Below are 7,206 nucleotides of genomic sequence, written 5' to 3'. Positions count from 1 at the left end.
CACATTTTCAAGTTGCAAAATGGAATTTGCAATTGCTTTTCGGCAATGTTCAAATTAGCACTTCTTAGCATATTAATGAACTATCTTTTTTTTTTTCATTATGTGACCAAGTTTAATGTAAATAGCAGTCTCAGTGCAAGGATTAGGTCAGTGTTTCATGGGAATAAAGTTCCAAAGCTTCCAGTGGAGGCCGAGAACTGGCTTGTGGATGGGCATGGCTTTTGCCCAGCATGACAACTCAGACTGTGTGGATTTTTCAGACTCCTTAGTCTGGCAGGCCGTAAGTCCCAGATGAGGTCTGTGGCTCCTGGCTCAAGAGTTTGCACAAACCATGGTTGCAGACCCCGTGCCTGAAAAGGCTGGTGACTGAGCCAGCAGGGCAGGAGAGTGGCTGACACCAAGTATGTTCATCTCCATGCCTACAAGAGAGGTCACAGTGTAGGCCACCTGCAACAGATCATCCCCACACCTACAAACGGTGCAATTTTCTTCAAAATAGGTCAAAAACAGCTGTAATAGGTTCTGTGTGAATTTATTTTCCTGAGATATTTTCCTGCACTGATGCTGCCCTAGTCTACACTCTAGTAGCTGGTCTGGAGCCTAAGAGTGCATTGTCCATAAACCACCTGAGCATTTTCTGGAGCCATGTCAGGATAAATTGGAAGGATCCCCCACTACAAGGATCTTGTAGCTCCCAGCCATGAGCAGCTCAGTGATGGGACTGAATGCACAGAGGACAAGAGAGGAAATCAACAAACAGGGCTTTTAAACCTGTCCTGAGACCAGGGACAGAACTGTGCACCATCTGCCCCTCCACAGAGCCAGCGTTTGGAGAAATGACAGACCTCTCTGTGGGCTCTGAAACCACTGGAGCCAGATGAGAAACTGGAGCCTGGGGAGTCTGCCTGGGTGGTCTCTCATCAGCTGTGTCTGACCCACTGGAGACGGTGTCCTGTGTCCTCTGGAAGAGGCGGTGACCCTTCCGCATAAGAATGACACAGCCACACCAAGATCCCACAGACAAGCATGGACCCCAGGTTTTCCAAATGGCAGTGCTTTCTTGGTTCATTATTTGAAATGAACTGATTATCCATCCCCAGCTTGAATTACCAGGTAAACCGTATTTTCCTGCTGAGTGTACATTTGTGATGCTGTCCATTTCATCCTGCATAACAGCAATACATTCCAGGGGCTTCAGCACCTATTCTTTACTATCTATAGATGGGTGCGTGGGTGTGCTGATTGCATTTTAAAAACAAGAGTTTGTATATCTGCTGGATCTGGAAATAATCAGTAACTAAGGTAGCGGAGGAGAAAAAAAAAATCCAGCTCTTGATGAGTAATTTAAAAACTGTGAATACTTCACAGCTTGATGTATTCCTGGGGAAGGAGTCCTTCACTCACAGTGCAGCCCGAAGTGCAACTTTTTTTGGAGACCCTGGGAACCCGGTAGGCATCATGGTACCGGGAGAGGAGGCTCTTCTGCCTCCCATCAGCCTTGTGATTTCAGAGGAGCCATTATGCTATGGTCTGAATGGGGCTCCTCTAAAATTCAGGTGTTTTGGCCAATGTGATATTACTAACAGGTGGAGCTTTTAAGAGGTGATTAGGCCATGAGGGCAACTCTCTCTCTCTCTTCTGTTTTCAGAAACAGGGTCTTTCTCTGCTGCCCAGGCTGGAGTGCAAAGTTGTGGTCATAGCTCACTGTCATCTCAAACTCCTAGGCTCAAGTGATCTTCCTACCCTGGCCTCTGAAGTAGATGGGACTACAGGTGCATACCACTCTAACAGGCTAATTTTTTTAATTTTTTGCAGAGATGGGGTCTCACTATATTGCTCAGGCTGGTCTCAAACGCCTGGGCTCAAGCGACCTCCTGCCTTGGACTCTGAAAGTGCTGAGATTACAGGCATGAGCCACTGAGCCTGGCTACTCCTTTCTTGTGAGTAGGATTAAGGCCTTTATGAAAAAGGCTTTATGCAGTATTCAACCGGCTCACCCTTCTACCTTCTGCCACATGAGGACATGGTTCTTCCCTCCAGAGGATGGAGCAGCAAGGCACCATCTTGGAGATAGACAGTACCTTCAGCAGAAAACTGAACCTGCTGGCACCTTGATCTTGGACTTCCCAACCTCCAGAAAGGTGAGAAAATAAATTTCTGTTTTTTATGAATTTCCCACTCTCGGGTATCATTATGGTAGCACAAATGGGTGAAGACACCTTATATGTTTATCAGTCAATCTGTGAACTTATGATAGATTCCATAAACCTTGACTAAGATAGACTCCCTTAGAGAGTCTCCAAAGGTCTCAAAAAAAAAAAAAAAAAAGACTCTATAAGTGAGTTTATCTTAGTCAAGGCTTTTGCAAGAAGCCCGCGTCAGATGGGCTTGTCAAACCACAGATGAACGTGGCTCCTGTAACTAAAATTCCCAGGGGGTAGAGCTTCAGGTGTAGCTGGATCCAGGGGCAAGAATGCTGTCAGCAGGCTTCAGCTCTGGTGTTCTCTGCCTTAACCCCATTTTCAGGCAGCTTGGAGTCTCTCTTTGTGGTGGCAAGATGGCTGTGAGCAGCACCAGACATTCATCTATCTTCTCTGGAACTTCAGTGAAAAGATTCTCTTTTTACACAAAGACCTGTTATTGCGTCGGGCTGTTCTGTATTAGTTTCTATCCCAACCCGTGAGCCAATCATGGTGGCCCGTGGGATATGATGCCCTCATTGTCCTGGTCTGGGTCACTTGCGTGTCCCTGGAGCTGGGGGTGGGTTCAGCTCCACCTAAGACCACATGGATCGAGCATGGGGGAGGAGTGATTCCTCAAGGAAAATCGGGATGCTATTTCCAGTAAAAGGAGAAAAGCGGCTGGGCAGGCAAAAACAACAGATGTCCACCCCAACAGCTTTTCAGCTAACTACTCACAGACGTCCAGGAGCAAGTTATATCCAGAGAACAGAAAAGGAGGCTGATTCTACGGATTTAACTATTTATATTTTCTCAGTGAGAGGCTGGCCACAGGCTTGGGTTTCCCTTTAGACGGAGGCTGGTCACTTTCACCCTTTATTTGCAAGCTCGTAACATCTGCTGGGCTCACCTGAGAGAACTCCCAGCTTCTCCGGCTGGAGACTGAAGGGAAAGGAAACCCTCTTTTGTCACTGCCTAGGATCAGGTCTGCTGCCTTCACGGCTCTTTCTGCTCCAGCGTCTGACTGTCAAATGCCTGCTTATGGAGTCAGAGACCAGGCTCTACAAGGGGTCCTCCCAGAGGGCCATCATGTCTTCTAGTGTTCTTTTTCTGAGCCACAGCTGCACTCCCCTGTCCCTACAACCCGGATGTTGGCTCCTAGGCTGTTGTCTGGAACACATGACTCACAAGTGGTGATGGAGTCAGTCTCTCCTCCTCTAGCTCTTGCAGATTTAGCCATTTCAGGCCCCGGAAATGCTGGAGAAAGCCACACACAGCATCTCTCTCCATTCAGGGGCTGAGGCAGCTACAGATGGGAGACTTTGTTTTGTCTCTTTCTTCCTTCCTCTCTTCCCTTGCTCTTTCTCCCTCCCTCGTTTCCTTCTCTTCTCACTCTTCCCTTCCTCCTCTCCTTAATCTCCTCCCTGTGATGGATCCTGGAGGGAATCGCTGGTGCCCTCTGGGTCTCTTGGTTTCTAAGTTATGTCTTTCCATTTTCTCTGGATGGGAGTGTAGGGTCTGAGGAGGTGGAGACGAGAGAGCTGGGAGAAGCAGGTTGGAGGCTGCCCTCCTGGTATTTGAACTCCACGTCCCCCCACAGCCTCCCTCGGGAAGACCTGGAAGGTCTAAGGGGACAGATTTTTGTTGCACCTTGAAGGATGCCTTGGCTGGTTCAAGCCTGGAAATGCTCCACGTGGGCTCATCCTTCTCTCCAGGTGTTCAGTCTCTCATCCCGATTGCCCGCCTTCTCTCATCTTCCATTTGCCTTCCCCTCAGAGGCCGGGCCAAATCCCATGAGGACAATTCATAGGCAGGGAGCCGTGGCCACCTCCTTCCCACTTATTAGGGCAGAATCGCTCTGACGAAGCCGCAACAGCCCAGCTAGTGCCTCATTATTTTGGGCTTCATTGAAATGCACGGCAGAGCCATCCTCAGTACTTTATGTACTAAACTTAACTACAGTAATGTATTCAAATCATTCTGAATTTATCTAGCCTGAGCATCTTTTTTTTTTTCCTCTTCCTCCTCCTCCTCCTCCACACATATATTTTTTTGAAGACAGCAAATGTGCTTTTTGAAACAACAGCTTAGGGCCACCTATTCTGCGTGGAAGGGACAGGTGGCCCCTTTCTGTCTCCATTGTCCCCTCTCTCAGCCAGGGTCATCCAGTGCTTACCTGATGGCCGTGGCATTTTGGGACCCATAGTGCCCCTTCTGGCTCCCGTGTTCCACCTTCATCATTCCTTCCCCACGTCCCTGCCATTGCTGGGAGGTGAACTCTGGAGTGGGGGTGACCTGCGTGGCCCAGATATCCAATTCCTGCCTGGGGAGCCAAAAAGGTGGCAACACCGGGGGTAATCAGAAAGGCACTGATGAGAATGAAGGAGTGCAGAGGGCAGAAGAGCCCAGGAAAAGGATATTGCCTAGGAGGTAGGAAATGGGTTCTCTCTCCAGTTTGGTCATTTTCCTTCTGCGTGGTTTTTGGGACACTCTATCCTCTTCTCTGGAGCTCAGTTTCCTTCACATTAAAACTTATGGTGGTGAGGATGGTGGTTTTGAGCCAGGTCAAGGGCTCTTAGCTTGGAGTGCATGCAGGGGCTTTGGGGTGGTCCATGAAATTGACATTGTAAGCAACATTGCATTATTATCTTTTTGTGGTGGGGAGAAAGTCCATCACTTTCATTGAATTTCCAAAAGGCTCTTAGCTATCAGAGGCTAAGCTCTCATATATTTACAGGAGCCAGGGCCCCATTCACCTTCAGATGCTTTTGTTCAGTGTCCTGGTTTTAGAGATGGGGCCACTGAGGCTCAGAGAGGGGACTGGCAGGTGCGGTGTGCCATTCTGATGGCGATCCCTGAAGGCAGATCCAGGCAGGGATCCAGGCCCAGAGAGTTTGGGAAGAACCAACTGGACTCTGTCTTAGAACCTGACCTCCCAGAGAGGCATTGGGAAACCCAGGGGAGAGCAGAGACGTGGACATAAGTAAATCAGGAACCACACATACATCAAAGCTTTTGGCAAAAGTAAAAACAACCGTGTGATATTGGTTAGTGACAATCATTTGATGTGGGTTTCAGCCTGCACGTCTCTCTTCCAGCATCAGCATGGTGGCTCTGGTCCACCAGAGGGAGAGGCTATAGCTGAGGATACGTGGCAGCTCCTGGGCCCTCCTCCCTCTGGCTGGAGACTGGATTCACTGTTCAGAAAGCGTCTCGTTTCTGTGGCACTGGGCATCTCCCACACCCTCTTCCACTCTTCAGTGTCTAACTCTTGTGGCTACGGTCCGAAAGTAGGCTTCCTTGAGCTGATGGAAGAAAAGACCTCCTGCTCTTCCCCTCCCAGGTGGAATTATTTTGTCTTCCCTTAGTTTGCTCCTGTGGGATTTGCTCCTGCTTTTTAGCTGGAGATAGACCACCATTGGGTCACACTCTGTCCTGAGTGGATCTGTCATCCTGTCTCTTCTCTCTCGGGGCTGGGGAAATGGGTGCATGCATGAGCTTTGAGGTAGTCCATAAACCTCTTGAAAGTGTAAGCAACATTGCATTATTATTATTATTATTGTTATTATTATTATTTTGTGTGTGCTTTGGGCACGGGAGAAAGTCTATTGTTTTCATTGATTTTCCACACTTGGCTATCAGAGGCTAAGATCTCATATGTTTACAGGATCCAGGGTCCCATTCAATTTCAGATGCCCCATTCACTTTCAGATGGAAACAATTGAGCCTCCATTCATCTTTCCTGGACTCCTCCAGATTCCAATTTGTAAATGGCCTTGCAGTAAATACCCCATGGGAAGTCTGCAGCTGCAGGTCAAATTTGGTCCCAAGCAGAAAATTCTGAACCTCAAATAAGCAGTTCAACATTCCTGTTTGCCTAGAAAACATGTTTCTCCATAGTCTTTGCCCACTAGAAAGACCTTTCCCAGGCACCTGTGCTTAGTATTTTCCCCTAATACTCACCTAAATCAGTGCTTTCACTCTCCAGTCATGGAGGGAATATTAATCTAGAGTTGCTTTTAAAAGTTTAGTTAAAAGATAGAATTCTGCTGTCTTTCAGAAAGGTAAAGACAAGCTTCCTTTGGTTATGGAAGTGTTACAGGACGCCACCACTTACCCAAAGTTAACCTTTGGGTTGGGGGTTTCCTCACTGTAGTCCCTTCTGTGGTCGCTGGAAAGATGTTACAGAAAAGGGGTCCCGATCCAGACTCCAAGAGACGGTTCTTGGATCTCGCGCAAGAAAGAATTCAGGGCAAGTCCATCGAGTAAAGTGAAAGCGAGTTTATTAAGAAAGTAAAGGAAAAAAAGAATGGCTATGCCATAGACAGAACAGCCCCAAGCACAGCTAGTTGCCCATTTTTATGGTTATTTCTTGATGATTTTCTAAACAAGGTGTGGATTATTCATGTATTCCCTTTTTAGACCATATAGGTTAACTTCCTGACATTACCATGGCTTTTGTAAACTGTTGTGGCACCGGGGGGAGAGTAGCAGTGAGGACGACTAGAGGTCATGGCGGTGGCCACCTCGGTTTTGGTGGGTTTTAGCAGACTTCTTTACTGCAACCTGTTTTTGTCAGCAAGTTCTTTACGACCCGTGTCTTGTGCCGACCTCTTATCCTGTGACTTAGAATGCCTTAACAATCTGGGAATGCAGCCCAGTAGTTCTCAACCTCATTTTACCCAGCCCCCATTCAAGATGGAGTCGCTCTGGTTCACACGCCTCTGACGGAAGTGTCATCCCATGCAATTGAGGAAGAAGTTCTATGTGCTCACCATTAAATACAATTTCATAATGAAAATTTTGTCTTATGAAGGTGAAACTTTGAGAACCTATTAGAATTCTCATTTTTCTATGCATGGCAATCAAATGACCTTCCTATACTGCCACATAAAGTATAGATTTAAAGTTAAATGATCCAGTCAGTCATTTAACATTTTCTTAAAGAGTAATTTCTTCTATAACTATAGATGTTTACATATGGTTTTCTTTTTGGTATTTACATTTTAAGAATTGAAGAAAAACT

This window comes from Colobus angolensis, unplaced genomic scaffold, assembly GCF_000951035.1.
Source record: "Colobus angolensis palliatus isolate OR3802 unplaced genomic scaffold, Cang.pa_1.0 Scaffold291, whole genome shotgun sequence".
In the NCBI taxonomy this organism is placed as follows: Eukaryota; Metazoa; Chordata; class Mammalia; order Primates; family Cercopithecidae; genus Colobus; species Colobus angolensis.
The sequence above is the reverse complement of the archived record's forward strand: the minus strand, read 5'-3'. Positions refer to the sequence as shown.